At 43.5% G+C, this 20883-nt stretch overlaps 2 long non-coding RNA genes across 2 annotated transcripts in view; one reads left to right on the forward strand and one right to left on the reverse strand.

The window, feature by feature from the left end:
* LOC310840869 overlaps positions 1–20883 on the forward strand; it is a 123594-nt gene that overhangs the window by 91151 nt on the left and 11560 nt on the right. The window lies entirely within an intron of this gene.
* LOC310840719 lies at positions 18689–19970 on the reverse strand. The gene is made up of 2 exons (XR_014562040.1): positions 19865–19970; positions 18689–19115 (listed from the first exon to the last, which is right to left on the reverse strand). It is a non-coding gene; the product is annotated as an uncharacterized lncRNA (long non-coding RNA).

Genomic DNA, 20883 nt, shown 5'->3' on the forward strand with positions numbered 1-20883 from the left:
AGAGTTAGGAATCACTGAAGTTAAGCAATGCCTAAAATGATGAAAAATCATCTTACCAAAGTGTGATCTCTTCCAAAGCTGAAGCAGGAGTCACAGCCAGGAACGTGTGTTTTGCAGAATTCTCTCCTCTTCTTTCGCCACCTCTAGTCCAGAGTCCCCTTTCACTCTCTTTCCTTTCCTATCGGCATTTGTTTGGAATCTGCAGGCTGTTACACCTGAGGCTGCCTTTCAGTTACAAGCTTGTCTGGGCCTGCCAGCATTCTCTGCAAGGGCAGCAGCTTCCAGCAGGGACTTGATGGTCTCCAGGAAGTGGCCAGTAGTCCATCAGAACTCTGCTTTGTCCACCTCTGTTATACATTGCTAATTTAACCAAGCAGTTGAAGAAAACATCTTCTTTCTCCAAAATGCAAACACAGAGATGCATTTCTGAATGTTGCCCTTCATCACATGACATTGATGCCCAGGTTCCCCCTTCAGAATCTCAGCTTTAACTTTAAGCTAAAGGTCAGCAACAGGAGGGCTCTGGGTCAGTTCTGACCCCCCCCCCGAGGTACCACCCAGCCAATCTGAATTCAATACATGTCCCTGTGGGCTCTTTTTCTACTCTCCACTCCCAGGCAAAGGTGTACTGAAATTGCTTTGCTAGACAGTTGACAACCTTGGGGAAACTTGGGCAGAGAAAAGGTCCCAACTCTACTGAGGATCTTTAGGCTAAGAGGCTACTCGATGAGGAATGGGCTTTTGCTCCTCAGATCCATTTTTCCAAGGTCAGCTCTTCAAAGAAGTAAACTGGGACATCTTCTCGATCTTAGATTTAAATTCAAGGTACAAAAAGGGCCTTCTAATGTTGGCCTCTCCTTTGAGGCAAGCGTCACCAAGCCCCTGCAAGCTTGTTTCCAGGCCTGAGTCTGGGGAACTTCACCACCATCTCTGTCACTGAACTTTAAAAACCGGGCTGCTGTAGAGATGAGAGATGGAACAAACTGTGGTTTCAAGCTGCCTGCTTAAAATGAGAATGGGACTCAGCAAGCAGCGGTGAAAGGGATTCTCCACTTCCCCTTCTGTGTCCAATCTGTGAATACATAGATTATTGTGTAGACTGCAGTGAGGTCTATCTGGCACTAAAAATGTACACACACTTTAAAAAAAAAATACTGGAAACCATCATTCTGTGCTTTTTTTATTTGCTGATGTGCAGCATCAGTATACTAGCTTAAACCTTCCCCGTTAGTAGTTCAATATTAGAGCAAATGTGGTATTTTCCATATTTTTAATGTAAGATGCAACTCAGGGACGTGGGTAGCGCTGTGGTCTAAACCACTGAGCCCCTTGGGCTTGCTGATCAGAAGGTCGGCGGTTCGAATCCCCACGACGGGGTGAGCTCCATTGCTCTGTCCCAGCTCTTGCCAACCTAGCAGTTCAAAAGCATGTCAAAGTGCAAGTAGATAAATAGGTACCGCTCCGGTGGGAAGGTAAACGGCATTTCCGTGTGCTGCTCTGGTTTTGCCAGAAGTGGCTTAGTCATGCTGGCCACATGACCTGGAAAAACTGTCTGCGGACAAACGCCGGCTCCCTTGGCCTATTACCTTTTAAGATTCAATTCAGTTTGAAGTACATATGTGAGGCCCAGATTCCATTCCAGCTGCAATGTCATCATGGCTCTGGAGAAATAGAGAAAGGGAGCTTCCACCATACTCACTTGTATCCTACATGGCAATGAGTTGGCACCAAGATATAAAAATGTGGACTGTTTGGTATTTCCATAGAAAATGAATAAATCATGACATTCAAATGATCAAGGGAGGACTAGAGATACCATATGTTGTCAAGAATGGTGATTTGTCTTTATTTGGCATGAAGCGTAACATATTCCTAACTGAAGCTACTAAACCTTAACAATAAGCATTGCTAAGAAATTAGTGTAGGCTAATTATTCCATATGGCTTTGCTCAGCCTCAGCTGTGGCAAAGTACAATTAAAGGCGTCTCCTGAGAAAAGCTGGGCTGCTTCTGTGAAACTGCTCCTCTGAGGGCCATGCAACCCTCAGATAGCTACATCCAAATCAAATCAATGGCTTGGTATAGGCCCAGTTGCTGGTAGTCGTAGCAAGAAAATGGACAAGTCTTTTTTTGGTAGGAAAACTACAAAGTCTCAGCTAGCTGACCACTAAGGTACATATGGACACAGGAAAGGCTACTGGTGTTCAGTACAATTCATGTGACCAAAGGGCACAGACTGATCTGTTGCGATGCCCCTTATATAGAGCCACCTACCCACTGGACCTTCACTGATGCTACTGCAGTGTCGTCTTCAAATCTGATCTATTTAATTCCTGCCCATTTCAATTGCAATTGTATTATTACAATGAGTGCTTATTAGTCTATTATATTTTTAATCTTGTGCACTCTTTAGATCTCCTATACTTAAGTCCATATGTAAATATATGAATACTGCTAGGGTTTTAGCCAGGAGTCATTGTGTCACCCATTTGCCATTTTACTGTCCCTTCACTCAGGTTGGAGAGAGCCAATTCTTTCACATACAGTTGATGCCATTCAGTTCTGATGATCTGGCAGTTTGTATTTTGTCAATTAGGTCTAGAACTTAGTTTCTTGTTGCCTCTGTTTGCCTCAGTTCTTCAGACTCCCTTCATGTGAAAGTGATTTCAGGCACTGAGATCAGCATATATTTCCGCATGAAGACAGATTCAAAAAATTCCTCCATTAGTACACCTTTTACTCCCTTGTCATCCAACAGTCCAGCTGCCTCCCTTGCATTTAAAGAATTTTTTTAGTTGTAAGTCTTTATGGTTTTAGCAGCAGCTCTTCAAATTCATTTCTAGCATGCCTTATTGTCCACTACCATTTATTTTGCCCACATTAGTGTTCCTTTTTATTCTCATTTGGACAAGATTTCCATTTTCTGAAGGAATCCTTCTTGCCTCTAACAGCTTTTTCCGCTCTGCTCGTTTAATCTCACAAGCACTTCCTTGGCCCCAATGGTTCCTTTCCTGATCTGTCCTAAACGTTAAAGCTGTGAACTGGATTTGGCCAAAACATGAATTCTGAAAACTGAATCAGGCGCCCATTCAGGTGGCACCTGGTTATTGCCAAATTGGGTTCAGACAGCTGAAAATTGCCCTGGGTCTAGCCAGCCCCCCCTGTGTGATCCAGGACTGTCAAAAGGCAGAGTGTGGGGCAGGAAGAAGGAAAGGCAGGCACAGCCTCTGCAAGAAGCTGTTTGCAAGAGGGCTTTTAAGCAGCCCCTCACTGTGCTTGGTCTGTGCACACCTGTTCCCAGCAGGGGGACACAAGCAGGTTGCAAACCACATTTGCAGGGCCAAGAACATTCTGGAATAATCGAATGGTTATTATGGGAGCCATTAAGTTTTAAACCACACCTGACAAAGGGTTCTTGGCATGAACTATTTAAAGAGCAGTTCACCTTTGCTGGATCGTGCCCACATGCTACTTGAAATGAGACATCATTTGCAGTCCTTCTGCTGGAGCCAGCATTCTGGAAAGTTTCATTTCTAACAAAAACACAGATAATATTACTGCCTCTTTGGTTTTTGAGGCAATTATGCTTAAATATACTTGTGCTTGACTTTAATTTTCCCTCTGAATCTTCAGCTATCATCTTCAATCAACAAAATCGTTCCAGAATGCTGTTGATAGCAACTGTAACTATGTGAGGGCATATATATATGGAGGATATGATGGGTTTTCTATTCTAACCCTGGAAATGAGGTTAGATTGAGTTCCTCATCAAGTTGCATAAACAACACAAGGAAACATCAGAACTGTGCTGTTTAAAGACAAACAAAAAACCTCCGTGCTGTGTAGACTGAGTCTAAGGCATATTGATTTCTGAGTAAATCTAGTTCTGTTTCATTAGATGCATTCTTGAGTACGTATGCTAGACAAGCCCTTCACCGTGTTATCTGGCCTTGTTCCATTATGCTCGTAAACATTTCTGGTCCAGTGCGCCATGACTCTCAACTGTGGCTGTGTCTCATGCTTCCTTTAAGTGCATCTCCTCCCATTCTTTCTCTCATGTCCCCTTATACCTGTCCTGACATTCAGAAGACATCTTAAGGCAGCCCTGTTCAGGGAAGTTTTTAACGTGTGATATTTTACTGTATTTTTGGTTTTTATGGAAGCCGCCCAGAGTGGCTGGGGAGGCCATTGGGGCAAATGGGGTGCTGCCCCCCCCTTGCTGTGCCCTCAGCCAGCCTCTGTCTGCCTGCTTTCCTGCTTACGACCAATGGGAGGGGGCACTGCTTGCCAGCTTCCTCCTCCCAGGTCTCAATGTTTCTTTTGTAGACCTGAGCACAGAGGAGGATGAAGACAAAAACTGTAACTAGATGGCTCTGCCTGTCCGTGGATCTGGCACTACCTACTATTGGGCTCCCTGCCTCCCCCCCCCCCACCAGCCCCCACTACTTTCTCTGCTTTCTAATTTCTCCTGAAAATCCACCTTTCCGTCAAAGATTTTAGCTTAACTCACTACCCCTTGAAATGAAGTCCCACCAATTATTATTGTTTCTCAGCTATTTGCCTCTCCTGTGACATCCCTTGCATATTTTGATTGTAAACTCCACAGGGCAGGGATTTTTTGAAAAATGTTTTGTCGCTGTGTAAGCAGTGCCATGTGCAAGCAATCAAAGTTAGCAGCCCCTGATCCTTTTCTTACATTCCTTAAAATCAGAAGTGGTTACGCTTCACGTGAAAATGCTTCCAATCAGGACTCAACATCTTCTTATCTGAGATACTCTCTGAGCCAGAGCTTCATAGCATGAAGTTGAAATCTCTGACCTGCAGCTCTTTGGTGTGCCTTCTGCACGCTACGAGGGTTTAGCATTGTGATCTCCTATGTCCTTTTTAAAGTCCGAAAGTGATCACATTTTCCCCCTACCAAAAATGAGGTTTCATCAGGGAAAGTGTAATATTCCACATTGATGAGATAATTATAAATGAGTACTTCACTCGCCCCTCTGCCAATATTCTAATTTCACTGTTGTACAAATAAAGGATAAATGAGTATTTGAGAGTTACAGGCAGAATGTTTCATATAAACAGTGTTTTTTTCTGAGGGGTATGCAATGGTATACAACACCAGCACGGTTTTTTCTGAAAGAAAAGCACTGCATATACGGTAAGCAACCCATTCTTTCTGGCCCCCTGCACTCACTGGAATTCCTTCCATTGTGGCCTTTTATATGTTCTGAGAGAAACATTCACTGCAGAGCAGTAATTAGAATGGCTGTTGGGTCCTGGGGGTGGGGAGTATCTATGCACAGTAGCCTCACATGCGTAGCCACCACTTTTCCTACTTCTGTGCAACATGCAAATATTGGGGGGTGGGATTTCACTTGCAGATACTTCATCATGGGATAATATCACGGATCACAACCACCTGGTTCAACCCACTGCAAAAGCTTTCATGAAGCTTATATTACTAGAAGTGCCAGCTAATCAGGCCCATTTGTTGGGTCTCTTGAGACTTCTCCTCCTGAGTATCTAGACCGGCACCTGAAAACTCAAGGTGTGGTTCACTTCTCCTCTTCAGCCTCTTTGCTAGATTTTGATTATTTTCCACTTAACTTTTGGCATGCAGGTTTCACAGCTGGTAGTCTTATCAGTTAAACCCACAACCTTATGCAAACTTTTGGAAATGATGGGAATTAACTCGCCCTAAATGCTGTGCATGGTGCACATAGCGTTGGTATATTTATTAACTTATTTATTAGCTTATTATATTTATTAAATTTAAATATATTAAATTCATATAATTTATTATATTATATTGCTCACAAGTGTGTTTTTTGTCAGTGCAGTTATTGCTTCCCACTACACCCATGGTGTAATTGTCAGGGGTCCCTTTACCTTTCTTTACACCCATGGTTAGCACTCGCTTTGGGCTCCTGGTGCTGAAACATCTTGACCACCCTGGTGAAATGCCTTCAACAAGAGATGGAAGAGGAAGAATGGTCATCTCAGGATACAGTGGAACCTTGGTTCTCAAACTTAATCTGTTCTGGAAGTCCATTGGACTCCTGAAACAATTCGAAAACCATGGCGCGGCTTCTGATTAGCTGCAGGAGCTTCCTGTACTCGAGCGGAAGCCGCGTTGGACGTTCAGCTTCCGAAAAATGTTTGAAAACCGGAACATTTACTTTTGGTTTTTCGGCATTTGGGAGCTGATTTGTTCGTCAACTAAGCCATTCAAGAACCAAGGTATATTGGTGCCATTCAATACTATCAACTAGACAATCTTTCTGAATTTCCTTACTGGTATCGTGGTGGCTCCATTCGCCTGCAGAAGGTGATAGTGGGAGCATTTCTCAATGGAAAGGGTTCAGCCCACCTTCTTCAATTTTGTTTCTCTGGGGTAAACACCGTTCCCTGTATTGTACCTGTTTTCTGTGTCCTCAGCTTCAGGTACATGATTCCATCAAAGAAACAATGTTTTATTTAAAAAATTTAATACACAAAAAGCAACAATAAAGAAGAAAGAGATCAAAGCAAGAAAGAGAAAAAAAGGTCAGGGAGAGAGAAGAGAGTGGTACTATTCTAAAAACAGCATTATAACTCCAAGCATTTGTCCTTCATAAGCATATGATTCCAGAATGTTTTCCCCAAGGAATCTGTGAGAAGAGGACGACTGCCAATCATGTTCCTTCACTTTAATGTATTCAGTAAACAGTTGCCAAGCCTTAGAAAAATTGTCTTGCACTTTCAAATTGCACAGGATCCAGGTGTAGCTTGTTAATTTTCCATTAGAATAATGGCCAAGATCTGGACGTACCAGCAGTCTCACAAGTCACCTGAAGCTGACTTCCAGTGTTTTGCCACCGTGAGTCTGGCTGCTCTGTACTGACTGCTGGGTAGGTCTGTACTGGAAACCTCCATTTCTGAGCCAATAGATAAGGATAAAAGGGGGTCCATAGGTAAAGACTGGGATGGAAACTGGCCTATTCCACAAAATATTTTCTTCCAGAAAGACTGACAAACAGGGTATGACCATAACCACTGCCCCACATCCCCTCCGGCAAACAGGATTCATGGTTTTAGCAATCCTCCTCAGGGTATGTGAGGCTTGGGAAACAGGTACCACCTGTGGACAACCTGGTCTGCATTCTCTGCCAGTGCAGACTGATGTGGTGAGAAACTGGGTGTTGTTCCACAGGGAAGCCACTGCCTTGGGTTTCCCCATGAGCAAGAATGATTTCTCTTATTGGCAAGCAGTGCCCGGTGTTTTACTGTCTGCTGTGTGACTTGTAGATGCAGATGAGGAAAAGCTTTGTTTTTTCAACTGAAAAGTAAATCATCCTCCCAACCCGCAGTTCACCAGCCACTACTGACTGGCAGGGGAAGTTCTGTTTGGGGCTCTGGAGACAGCTCAGTGCAGGATCTGTTGCTGTTTAAGTTATTCAGAAAGTGGTGTTTAGGTGAGACCCACAATACCAAATGCTGAAAGACATGCAAAATAGAAAAAAACAAAGAATTTAAACAAGCTTCTGCAAAAGGCTTTAAGTCGACAAGCACATTTTCCAAGCAGTCGTCACTCCTTGCTGTTGTGACCACTGTTGTCTTGGACGACAGTTCCATCCCCTAACAAGACTTAGAATTACACTGCCAGAAGAAAGATACAAACCAGACCAGCAGAGTGGGAAAGAACCAACAACCACTGAAAAGGGAGCACGGTTTTTAAAACAAAGAATAAAGCTTGTAAAATGATTTTGAGAATTAGAATCATTTGAGGCTGCTAAGAATGGGAAGATGTGTGCATGTTGCTAGTAGACTGTGTTGAAAATACACAGAGGAAGCAAAAGGAAGGAATCCAAGAGTGGTAGTGTACGAACTGCAAGTGGTGTGAGGGCTGGTGGAAAAGTTGGTTTAAAAAGAATTGCCTCAATCAAACACAGTTAATGCCTGGGTAAACAGAGCTCTGGATGGGATTGACACAGCCTATTACGTTCCATGGTCTGCTGTTGTCCACTTTATTTCAACCAGAGACGGGAGACAATGTCAGCCTGTTCCAGAGATTTATGCTCAGCAGGATTTTGTATTTAGTTACATTTTAAATGCCAAGTTCCTTTAAACTGCAATCATTTACTTTCAAAATACATGTTTCATGACATTACTTTATGTAAATAAATGTGTGTTTAATTATTGAAAATGAGGATTAGAAATGCCTTTTTGCATGATTTTGAAGTTCCTTTTGGAGTTCATCCCCCTAGTGAAAAGGTGCTACTAGCTCCCCAAACTCTGCATTAACTATTTCCTTACATTCAGACATGAAAAGCTGCAGCAGCTGCTAAGTTGAGCAGGAAAGTTGATCTAAGCTACATGCAATGACAAGAGTACTACCAGAAAAGGTGTGTGTACACAGGGTGGCCCACCCATGAGACAAGGTGAGGCAACAGCCTCGGGCCCCAGGATGCACAGGGGCAGCAGAGCCCAATGTAGAGCTTTATTCCTCCCTTGTACCTGATGTAGATCTTCACCCAGCCTTTCTTCCTGAGAGGGGTGCCATTTTGTGGTTCACCTCAGATGCCAAAATGTATTGGGCTGGAGAGGTGCTTCCAGCAACCTGAATTTAAAGTGGGAGGGAGATTACTGGGATGGTGCATCTATTGTCCTATGTCCTATGCTCTCTTTTGCTGAGGCAGCATTCAATGGGAGCTCCTGAGCATTGCTATGCTCACTGCTCTGGCACCCCAAAACATGTTTGCTTTTAATCCTGTCCTAATACTCAAGCATGAGGGAGAGGGGAGAGGGACAGAGCAGTAGATATGGGGACTAAATAAACTCACAAGCCTTTGGAACCCCCAACGCTCCCTAGCGTAAGTTCAGAGTACCTTGAGTTCTCAATGTTTCGCTGCCATTGTTTCAGAATGGCTTGACTGAAGGGAGAAAGTGAGGAGGATAACAGAATGGTTTTGTGTGATTGCAAACACCAGATCTGCCAAGGTGAGAACTTTTCCAAAGCCCCAACTCCACTAAACAAAGGCTTAAGACTTGTGCCCTCCTGTTATGTACTGAGTTGAAGAGGATCCAAAATGCAGCAGTCTGATTGGTCCTAGAACAATGTAGCAGTATGATTGGTCCGCAGGAGCCACCCAATCCAGCTCCAGGTGGAAGTGAATCTGCAACCTGATTGGCCTACAGAAGAATCCCAGAATTAGCCAGTCACGTGCAGCCCATTGTCTAAATAATCTATATAAAGCAGATATTTTGGGGAAACTTTCATTCCTCGCTACTATGAGCTGAATAAAGAGCATGAAATCCACACTCAACTCCGAGTATATTTCACCTCCATTGGACTACGTTATTCAAATGTGTTGTGTGAATGGAGGTCCCTGCTGATAGATTGCACTGAGTTTCTTTGCTGGAAAGGTAGGATAGTTTTCTCAGTTTCTCATCTTCCCAATCTAAAATTCAGTTCTCCACATTCTTCAGCACTTTGCAGTTAATATATATATATATCCACCGATATGCAAATAATAATGGAAGAAGAGCCTTGCTGCGTCAGGCCAGGGGTCCCATCCAGTCCAGCCTCCTGTTCTCACAGTGCCAAGCCTGGGCCTGAGCACAGCAGCACGACTGCCACTTTTGCTTCCCAGCAGCTGGCTTTCAGAAGCACACCCCCTCCCACACTGGAAGGGATCAGACAGTTCCCATAGGCAGCTGCCCCTGACAGCCTCCGCCTGACCCTCTTTAAAACCCATCAAGGTTCATGGCCATCACTACTTTGTGTAGGAATGAATTCCCTATGTGTACCCGCCCATCTGAGTGGGTTGTCCCAGTCACTCTGGGCAGCTCCCAACAAAAAATAGTAAAACACAGTACAGCATCAAACATTAAAAACTTCCCTATAGAAGACATATGGTCTTCTAAAAGTCATATACAGTAGTTGTTTATCTCCTTGACATCTGATGGGATGGGCACCACTACTGAACCCTCTGCCTGGTTGCACATCTTGCAATGAGGGAACTGCCAGAAGGCCCTCGGAGGTGGACCTCAATGTGTGGGCGGGATGATGGGGTGGAGACGTTCCTTCAGGTATTAGTCTGAAGGCAGCCCTGTTTAGGGAAGTTTTTAATGTGTGGCATTTTAATGTATTTTTAATCTTTGTTGGAAGCTGCCCAGAGTGGTTGGTAAAACCCAGCCAGATGGGCAGGATACCAATAAATAATAATAATAATAATAATAATAATAATAATAATAATAATAATTAAAGCTGCATGCAAAATTTTATTTATTCAGATAAATTTGAACTAAAATGTTTCATTAAGATTTTTTTTAAGATCACAGATTACTGCAGAAATGTAGAGAACTGAATTGAAAAAATGAGAAACTGAGAGAACAGAGAGAAGTTGACAGATCCTTGCATCGCTAGCTGTCCCAAACATTCTGCAAGTGAGGGCTAAATGAAGAACTTGTATTTTATTCCCTGTAATGTAATGTGTAATGTGACTTGATTGGGGAAGGAGTATTAAAAGTGCAATGTACCCCCAAAATTGTAGGCATTCAAGAGTAAACATTCCGTTATCATAAGTGGCTGCTGACATTATTGCATGGGCAAAGACAAATAAGCAGTTGGCCTGAGAAAACACCAATGGAAAGAAAAGTGTGTCCTTCTCTGGCTTCTGTCAGCTCCACCCCAGCTGAAAAAGCAACTGTAGCTGCATTTAGGAGAAGAAAAAATCAGTAAACAAGACAAAACATACCTAATTGGAAACAGGTCCCAGATAGTGCTATGGGATGGAGGGTAACTCAAAGATTGGGACACTTTGAGAGATTTTGAAAACAGTAAAACGCAGGGTGAAATCCCAGGGGAATTGAATGAAAACATCAGTTGGCTTACAAAAGTAAATAGTGAAGGAAGCGAGAAAGAGGCAAAGGAAAAACAGATGCAAACCCAGACGGTGCATCAGTGGGGTGAAGAAAAGGAAGCCCAGTATAAAAACAGGCGGCGGGGAGGGGGGAGTATTTGTTATGTATGTAAAACAGAAAGAAAAATCTCCACTTTGGCCAAAAGGGGAAACTCTGCTTGGCCTCCATTAGAATTCCACAAGATCTTACAGGATTCGTAGTTGGTATTTAATATCCTAACACCTGCCAATATCCCATATACTACAGAGCTACTTTAAATCTTTTTTTGTCTTGCTTTTCTTGCTGTCATCTTGAACAGTAATTTAGCTTTGACAAGGAAAGCTGGGTTTCCTCAGACAGGCTTCTATGCAGGAAGCTTTGTAAAGCAAAACCCCTTTTCTCTATTATAACAAACGGCTGATAGCACAGTAATTGAAAACAGGTACAGAATATTTCTGTAGTCCACCGTTGCACCGATGGCTTCCATTTCTTTCCCTGCTAGAGAGAAGCACATAAAATCCAGGTGGCTCAGACTGGTAAACAGAACCAATCCATGTCTGAAGGAGTGGAGTTGGTTACTGCTGACCCTATTAAGACAATTGGGCTGGGAGGTGGGGATGAGTGTATTAGCTCTGGCCCTGTCACCATACGCTCCACGGCACGAGGCGGAATCCCAATTTCCCAGGGTCTGAGTAGCATGGGGAGCCTTTGTGGGAAGATCTCTGCTGCAGACGTTGTCCTTCCAACTCATAGAAGATGGCGGGGATGCTGGCAGAGCAAAGACAGCCTGCTCTCCCTTGCTCTCTCCTCTCATTCATTGATTCAACTCCAAAGAAAAACACTTGAGTAGGGAGTATACTTTTAGTTATTAAAGTGGCATCAATAGGCAGGCGTCCCAAAATATGGGTACTGAAACACTAAAAGATTGATTTCTTACAAATGAAGTGAAACCCATACAGCCTTCTAACAGTCTTAAGATGGTGTTGTGCAAACTTAACTATGCAGAACAGATTTCCGGTTGCATCAAATACAATACTGGTTTGGTGCCATGGAGGAGGCTGGAATTCCATTGCAGCCACTTGCACAGGTAATTAGAGGCTGTGATGGGAGTAATCAGTCTCCCAACTCCCCCAGGGTTGGGTGTGGCAGTCTTATCCGCAGTTCGCCCAACACCTGGCCCCAAATCCAGAAGGAATTAGGGGGCAGGGGGCACTGGATGGAAAGCACCATGCATTTCTTGGCAAATCTCCAAAGTCGCCTCTGTGAGCAGCAAACTTCCATTTCTTAAGATGAAAAATTGGATTTAAGTCATGGACATATTATGAGCGAGGGAGGAGAAATTACTCTGCTAATTAATTCAGCCACTGAGGTGCTAAAGGATTCGAGTGGAAGAAGGATTATCATCTGCATGGAGCTGGTGTGTCGGAACGGAAGGGAGGGGTGAGCCTTCTTTCACTTTGATACTTCCTTTTGCTATGTTACTTGGCAAAATTTCCTCTGGAAGGACTGACTACCGGATTATTTATGCAAGCAAGCAAGACTGGAGAATATTGCATTTGCCGATATAATATGGTTCTAACAATTATCAACTGTGTGGAAATGGCTTTGCTGTAGGTGTTAATTACTTGGACGAGATAAGGTGGAGAAACCTGGTACAATTAGCAGAAAGTCAGATCTCCTCCATATTGGAATGTCACAGGAAACTATAAAAACCGGAAAGTGAAAGTGGAATGCCATAGCCAGATTGGAAGCAGAAAGAAAGAAAGAAAGAAAGAAAGAAAGAAAGAAAGGAAGGAAGGAAGGAAGGAAGGAAGGAAGGAAGGAAGGAAGGAAGGAAGGAAGGAAGGCAGGCAGGCATAAAGAAATACATTGTTTTGATTATCTTGCTTGCCGGACAAACTGAGAGGCTATTGAAAACAATGAAGGATTAACATCAGAATAACTTATGGGAACTATTGGAAATGACTACGAAAAGCAGCAGAAATATGAGATGATTAGAACCCCCCGGCCTCAGAGCATGGGAAGTCCGCCCAAAAATTTATAATTTGGCATAACATTTGGATTGTTTGATTATTGGATAATTTGTATAATTTGGAATGTTTAATGTGGTTTTATTGGATTGTTAAAATGGAAAATTTAATAAATATCATTTATTTTTTTAAAAATACTATTAGCACAAAAAAGCAACAGCTGATAGGCCTTTGAAAATAGCCATTCTTCAGATTTTTTTCTAAAACTACTCAGAACACACAAGTTCCTTATAAGGCAGAGAGCAGAAGCAAAGAAAAAGTTACCAACTTAATTATGTATAATTATCTATTATCCTATTATCTTAATTATCTATACTTATGTATAGAGTCAACAGAAGTACAACTAAATAGTATTATTTGGGTTTGGGGGGCACATTCCCCCTTCAGCAAAGTGTCATCAATAATTGGTAAAAAGTTGTCTTCCTCCAATCCTAGAATCCCCTTCCTTGACAGCTGCATTTGACATTTTCTCAAACAGACAAAAACGGCAAGTGGCAACGTTGGTTCATTGAGAGAAATCCAGCAGCATTGGAATATTATCTTTTATTAGGAAAAACTAAAATCTCACAAAGCAGTGAACAAACTTTGAATTTCTGGGAACTACACCAAAATGCTATTTTTCTCTGGAGTTGCTGCACATATTGTAGGGTTCCAGCCTCATATAACTCTAGTGTGTTTGAATCTAAGTATTGCATGGGGGTTAAACCGTAGAGTAAGGTGTCCTGCCATGCTTAGACTATGTCATCATTCCCCACCTTGAGAGGAAAAGGGTCACCAACCTTTCGGTAGCTCTCTTTCTCCACGTGGACTTCAATATGTTGGACTAGATGACCCTTGTGGTCCCTTCCAACTCTATAATTGTATACAAGGAGCTCTGAGCTGGTTGCTCCAGCCTCATGGAGTCTGAAACTAACGTTTTTTCTACCAGTAGTTTAGCAACTTTTATCTTTTGTAACTAAGCAGCATTTTCAACTGCATGTGCATCTTCTCTCACTGTGGCATGGAAAAGCACATGGATCTGACCTTCGATGAGTTTTGTAAGGAAACCATTTTATAGTCATGCCAAATGTGTGGTCTGTCTCTATGCTAGGGAAGTGTGATAGTTTGGAAAGAGGGGTCATTTGGGGACTTACTGGAAGGGCACATTTTAAAGGTTTTACGGCCTATATTTCCCACTTTACTTTGCTACGTGTTTTGTGATGCTAAATCACTGCTGGGGTTCTGGCAACAAAGAGTACTTGCTCCAAACTTGGGTCTTGGCCTCTAGGATTTCAATACTGTAGGTCTGCTCTGCACAATATAGGAACCGGACCTTTAGCTTTTGTGGCCCATGCCCTTTGCAGTTCCCTCCCCTTAAATATTAGACAGAGCAGTCTGGCTCTTTTGATCTTTTTACTAACTGCTGCTCCCCACTCCAGATCCTGTACTCTGAGCTGCCACCCTAGCCTATTGCTGCCCTTCTCTATCCAAAAAGTGAGGGACACTTGCTCACCTGGTGCCACAAGCTGCTCCTAGCCTTGAAGCGGGACCACTCTGTTGCTCCTTCTCAATTACTTGAGCATAGAAGAGATGGGTCAGAAGCCTGTAACCAAAATTTGTGGGGTGTGCTTGTGTGTGTGAGGAGGGGTGTCTAACAAAGATGGGGAATCACTGCAGAATAGACAGAACAGAAATACGTTTAGCCTAATAGATCATAGCAGGCCCATCCTGAACAATTCATTCCATATCTCCGCAGTTAAGTGAACTGAAGGGCATCCCAAGAGCTGGAAAGAGGCAGCCCAGAGCACAAAGGGCTTGGAGAGAAAGGAGGTGCCAGCTGCTACGGGTTTGACAGCTACGGCCATGCCAGGACCCAAAGAGACTGGCCACCCTCAGTCCTGCCCCGGCTGCTTCAAGGCTGGATTACTGCCATGTGCTGGATGTGTTGGGCTTTCCCTGTGCTTGACCTGGAGCTGCAGTTGGAGCAGAATGCTTCAGCACAGAACGCTGACAAGTGCCCATGCTTCCATCAGCCAAGTTGGTACTGCTACAGGTGCCCTATAATACCTGTCCTGCATTTGTAAGAACTCCATTGTCAAGTTCAGTGGCACCTGCACTTTGGATCTCCCTGCCTATTGAGATCCGCCCGGCTCCTTCACTGGACTCTTGCTGGCACCGGCTTAAAACATTCTGGTTCAGACAAGCCTACCAAGATGCTTAGAAAGTTGAAGTAATTTCAATCTATCTTAGTATTTTAACTTCTGTATGTTTTAAAGTATAGCTTTTAAAATTGCTTTATCTTTTTGTAAACTGCTTTGAGGGGTTTTTAAACAATCCAGCTGTGTAAATTTTATGAAACAAATAAATACAATCAATAGGTAGAAGGGAGAGGTTTCACCCCCTCCCCCAATCTAATACTAGAGCTTTGGATAATTCATTAACATTGATGGGGACTTCTTCACATAATTTTTAATTGGTATGTGAAATTGCCAGTCACAAGATGCGGTGAGGACTACAGGCTTGCAGGTTTAGAAAGGGGGTCACATCTATTCACAGAGGAGAAGAGTATCTATGGTTATAATCAGAAATAGCTATATAGAACACTGAAGCCACCTGTGAGAGGAGAAGCCCCAGGAGTCAGCTATGACTTGTGGGCTTCCTAGAGACATCTGGTTGGCCACTGAACTAGACAGGCCTCTGGTGTGAAACCACTTTTCCTGCTGTGTTATATCCAACGCTCCACCCCAAAGAAAAGAGAAGCATTGCCTGCATTTAAAGGGCTGCTCTGCCTCGTCTTCTTAGGACAGCCTGCCCTGCCTGGAGAGGGAGGAGACCCCTAGGAAGGTCCTCCAAGCATCAAGGTGTCCCAGAAGAGGAGCAGAAAATGTTGGGCAACTGAGAGAGGAAGGTAGTGGAGTCTTGCTTAGAGCCAGAGAGACCCCCAAGAAGGGGGAGAATGATTATTGCATTTGACAGTTGGAAAGATGGAAAGTGGAGGCAGGGAGAGGTGTGGTAGTAAAAGGGCTGGACTAGGAGGACTTGGGAGACCAGGGTTCAAATCCCCACTCAGCCATGAAGCTCACTGGTTGACCTTGGGCCAGTCTCTTTTCTCAGCCTAGGCTACTTCGCAGGGTTGTTGTGAGCTCCTGGGAGGAAAGGGGGCTACAAATGTAACAATAAATGTAAATGATGAGATGGAAAGAAAATGGGAAGGCAGGGAAAGAATGTGGAGAAGCTGAGCTCTTTTGAAGAGGAGTGACTGGCTGAGATGATTTCGAGAGAGCCAAGGCTGTGCAGGGGACCCCAGCCCCCCGCCCCCAGGAGACCAAGAGAAGGAATTCTATTCACAGTATGAACAGTATGCTGTCCAGAAAAAGTCTCCCCTCCAATACACAGTGGTACCTCTGGTTACGAACTTAATTCGTTCTGGAGGTCCGTTCTTAACCTGAAACTGTTCTTAACCTGAAGCACCACTTTAGCTAATGGGGCCTCCCGCTGCCACTGCCCCACCAACGCACGATTTCTGTTCTCATCCTGAAGCAAAGTTCTTAACCCGAAGTACTACTTCCGGGTTAGGGGAGTCTGTTACCGAAGTGTTTGTAGCCCAAGGTACCACTGTACACTACCTGACTAGCTAAAGTGCCCACCCAAGCCTAACTCCAACCGCAGCCCTAATCCTACACCTAACCCTAACTATTCTATATACTATCTATCTATAAAATGCACAAATATGCACAAAATTAAAATGTAAACTAAAACATATTAAAATAAAGAATAAATATTAAAATATTAAAATAAAAAATGGAAAACAAACAAATCAAATCAAAATGGAAAACGATCAAATTAGAAAATACTAATGAATCAAAAGCCTCTCCTGAACCTCTTCCCACCAACTCCAACCACACTGCTCTCTCCTGACCTCTCCTCACTAACCCACAAGGGAACCTGCAGTCGGTGACTTTTAAGGGAGGGCAAGGCACTGTTACCACGGCAACCCACCCACCTTGACCCTCCTGAGTGGTGATGCTTCTTCAGAACTTTGGTGCATCTGCTGCTCTGTCCGCAGCTTTGCTGCATCTTCTCTCTTCAGGTTCCCGTCTGTATTTCAGATCATTCTTCTTCCAACAACATTTCTAAAGAGAGATCATCCCCACAACCAGAAGAAGACTCCCAAGTCTAGGGGTGTCCGTAGCACAGGATTAGACCATCTGCTTTACATGCTGATGTTCAGTCCTGGCAGCATCTCCAGGTGGGGCTGGGGGACCCCGTCCCCATCTGAGCCCTAGAGAGCTGCTGCTGCTGCTGCTGCTGCTGCTGCTGAGGTAGATAGGTCAACACACTGGCTCTGTCCAAGGCAGCTTCCTATGAATTTTCCTCTTAGGTTATTTAGCTGAAGACAAGCAAACCTACTTTTCCACAAGGCCTAAACAACCTCACAGGGTTGTTGCGGGACTAAAATGGAGAGAGCTTTGTACACCTTGGAGGAATAGTGGGATATAAATGCAAAACTAAATAAAAACAAGTAGTGGGGTGAACAGGCAAAAGCTGCAGTCCTGACCCCATTTACCTAGTGGCAAGCCTTATTGTATTCAAAAGGATTAACTTCTGAGTAGGCCTGGCTAGGATTGTGCTGTCAGCTAGCATACCCTCCAATATTTCTCCAATGAAAATAGGGACGTCCCATTCCATAATGATAATTTTACTGTTTATACTTCACACATCTTACTGGGTTGCCCCAGCCACTCTGGCCTCCTTTACAGGGTTGTTGTAACCACACAGGGATACTGAGCATCTGAAAGCACCTGACAAATGATGAGCCCTAAAAGGCCTCAGCCCAGTATACCTGAAGGAGCATCTCCACCTCCATCGTTCTGCCCAGACACTGAGGTCCAGCACTGAGAAGCGAAGTTACAGGGAACCAGGCAGAGGGCCTTCTTGGTAGTGGCTTCCACCCTTCCATCAGATGTCAAAGAAACAAACAACTATCTGATGTTTAGAAGACATCTGAAGGCAGCCCTGTTTAGGAAAGTTTTTTTTAATGCATTTTTAATCTCCTGTTGGAAGCCTCCCAGAGTGGCTGGGGAAAGTATTATTATTATTATTATTATTATTATTATTATTATTATTATTACCACCATCATCATTGTGGTTACCTGCAACTCCCTTCTGTGGCTTTCCCCCCAAAGCTAGAAAACTACAGCAATAGAAGATGAGATCAACTGCTGCTCATTCTATAAGCACATTCATTGCTTTTTCTTAATGTTTTCAGACCTGTCTAAAATACACACCGTTCTGACATCTTAAAGCAGTAAACCTGAAAACATCGGCTCTATTCTGTCTCCATGGTCAGAGGCAGAATGCTGCTAAATATTAGCTGCTGGAAACTGTGGGAAGGGAGGGGGCTCTTGTGTTCTGCTCCTGCTCTTGTTGATGGGCCTCTGTGGGCGATTGTTGAAGGAGAAACGGTGTTAGGGCAAGGCTAAAAATGGGGCTGCGCTCCCAAGCAATCATGTTTATGCCCTACACACAAGTGACGCATAAGCATGACTGTTTACAAAACACGTGTTACTTACCTCCAGGCTATACCTATTTTGCAGGAGGAATTCAAGTACATACTGGAAATTTGGGCTTGCGCAGTTGAAGTGGATTAAAACACTCCATTGCATTAATGCAACAAATCCACTTTAAAACAAAAACAGGCAATTTGTGTTTAGGAAAGTGATGTGGAGATGAACTGAAAAGTGTGGGGGTAAACAAATGGTTAACAGGAAGTGGTATAAATGCCACACAAGCAAATCAGGATGGATCTTCATTGTCATATCTTTCTGCAAACCAATCAGAGCAAATGCTCAACAAAGACCAGTCAGTCTTTGTGTTTAAGTTTTCTGCAGGCAAATCAGGATGGATGGTCAGTAGGCAAATCATTCAGAGAAGCCCATAAGTCCTCTTTGCTATGCAAGCTGAAAAGTATTGTGGGTGAAGCGGTTGTAAGAATCTCAGTTTTGCTTTCTGCTTATGGGTCCATATACCAGTTGCGGAAAGGACAAGATGCATATGGCAGAGGATGAAGACAAAGAGTTGCTTGAGCAATTTCCCAACACAAGCAGCCGATGAAGCTCCTCTGGTTTTGTGGTTGTGCACTCTGGGATTTGTCTGTGGGTGCCGGCAGGGGTGTTGCAACCTGCCACGGCCAATAACCATCCATTTCAGGAGCAGAGTCTTTCTGAGCCAGCAATATGAAAAGAAGGGGGAAGAAAATGAGCAGCAAAATGTGAAGTTAATAAAAATACTTTATCCAATCAGGCTTTCAAAGCAAAGCGAGCCCAGCCTGGGCCTGGAAGCAGCAACCAGGCACTCTGGTTTCTTACTCCACTTAGTGGTCTAATAGCTTGCAGAGCTTCTCTATTTAGCTTTATGACTTGCACATTTACTCTTTTCATTTGCAAATTCAGCTATGGTGCCTGAGCTCCAGGACACTCTTGGTTAGGCTACTGCTCTAATTGTAGGACCCGGCTCTGAACTACTATTTCTGAATTCTCAGCTTCCAGGCTTGTATTGGTCTTACCTACTGTGTAAATAACTGACAGATAAATCTTAACACTGTCAACCCCCCAAGATGGTAAACTGGCTTCCCTTTGTACATGTTTCATCAGTTACCCCAGCAGCGGCATTGGCTTTTCAGTCGGTGGCACCAACCAGGGGCCTTTCTGGTGAAAACCCAGATTCAGATCTGTGGGAATGAGGCTCTAGAGTATGTGGGAGGCAGCCCTGGGTCGTTTGACCCTTTGATTAGTTCACACTCACTTTTAAAGTTTAAAGCAACATATAATTTTTGCTTAGTGCGCTTGCAGTTGCAGTTGCAGATTAAATATGCAATGCATATTTACTTAAGCTGCTATAGCGTCTTGCATAGATTAAACTTTTACAGACTAATTAACTCTGAGGCAGACAGCAGCACAGCATAACATGTACCTGCTACTCTGACCGTTAAGTCTGTTCCCTAACTGCCATAACTGTACCAACTGCCACCATAACTGCCACTGACTGTGCAACACCAGCAGAATTCTACAGCTCTTGCCATTAACCCTTTGCATGTGCATTTTGAATGCTAACATCCCACAAGATCAAGTGACTCTCCTGATTACTTTAGGATCTCAAGCATAGTGTAGCGAAGCAGTAGCATGTGGAGCTGCCTTTAAAGGTAATTTAAAAGCAGCTGCAAACAGTGCAAAACTCAGGCTTAGGTTGCTGGAGCATGCATGCATGTGTTTGTGTGTGTGGGAATGCAGAGACACACTCACAGCTTCCCTCATGGCTTTACGTATATAATTACTTCCAATTTAGGTGGCAACTGTGTCTTTTATGCCTGCTTAGTTTTATGATATTGTATAGCCTGCTCAGAGCTTTCATGATTTGAATTTAAATCATTGAAAACCCTAAAGCACAACTGAATTGTTGTGAGGGCACATTAGAACATATTTTATACAATTCTTAATGTATGGTTTATAGTCTTTGTGAACCACTTAGAAGTTTTATTTACAGTTAAGCGGTATGAAATTTGCGTTAATAAATAAATAAAGTCAACTCATGCAAAGGGAGGTAGGAAGCAGACACTTGACATCAGCCCATTACTTTGTACCTATAAAAGAGAAGTGGCAGTTAAAACAGATGAAATATGCCAAATTTGCAAGTTTAACTTAAAATTAGAGGTCAAGATGAGGAAGAGTTTAAGGAGGATTGGAAAATGCTTGTAGATTATTTAAAAGAAATATTGCAAATATGTTAAAATGCAAGTAGCTTAAAATAAGGGGGTTTGGCAAGTTGCCAGGGTAAATGGGTGTCAGGTGACAGGAAAAGGGAATCTTTAGCAAGGGTTGCTGGGAAGAAGGGGGGAAGACTGGTATCCATCTTGGGCAGGCTGGCTGTTTGCTGGCTGGGAGAGATTCCTTGGACTCCAGGGCTGCACTGCTATGGGGTACAAGCTCATCTTG

The sequence above is a fragment of the Podarcis gaigeae genome (assembly GCF_964106915.1).
Source record: "Podarcis gaigeae genome assembly, chromosome: 3".
Classification (NCBI taxonomy): Eukaryota; Metazoa; Chordata; class Lepidosauria; order Squamata; family Lacertidae; genus Podarcis; species Podarcis gaigeae.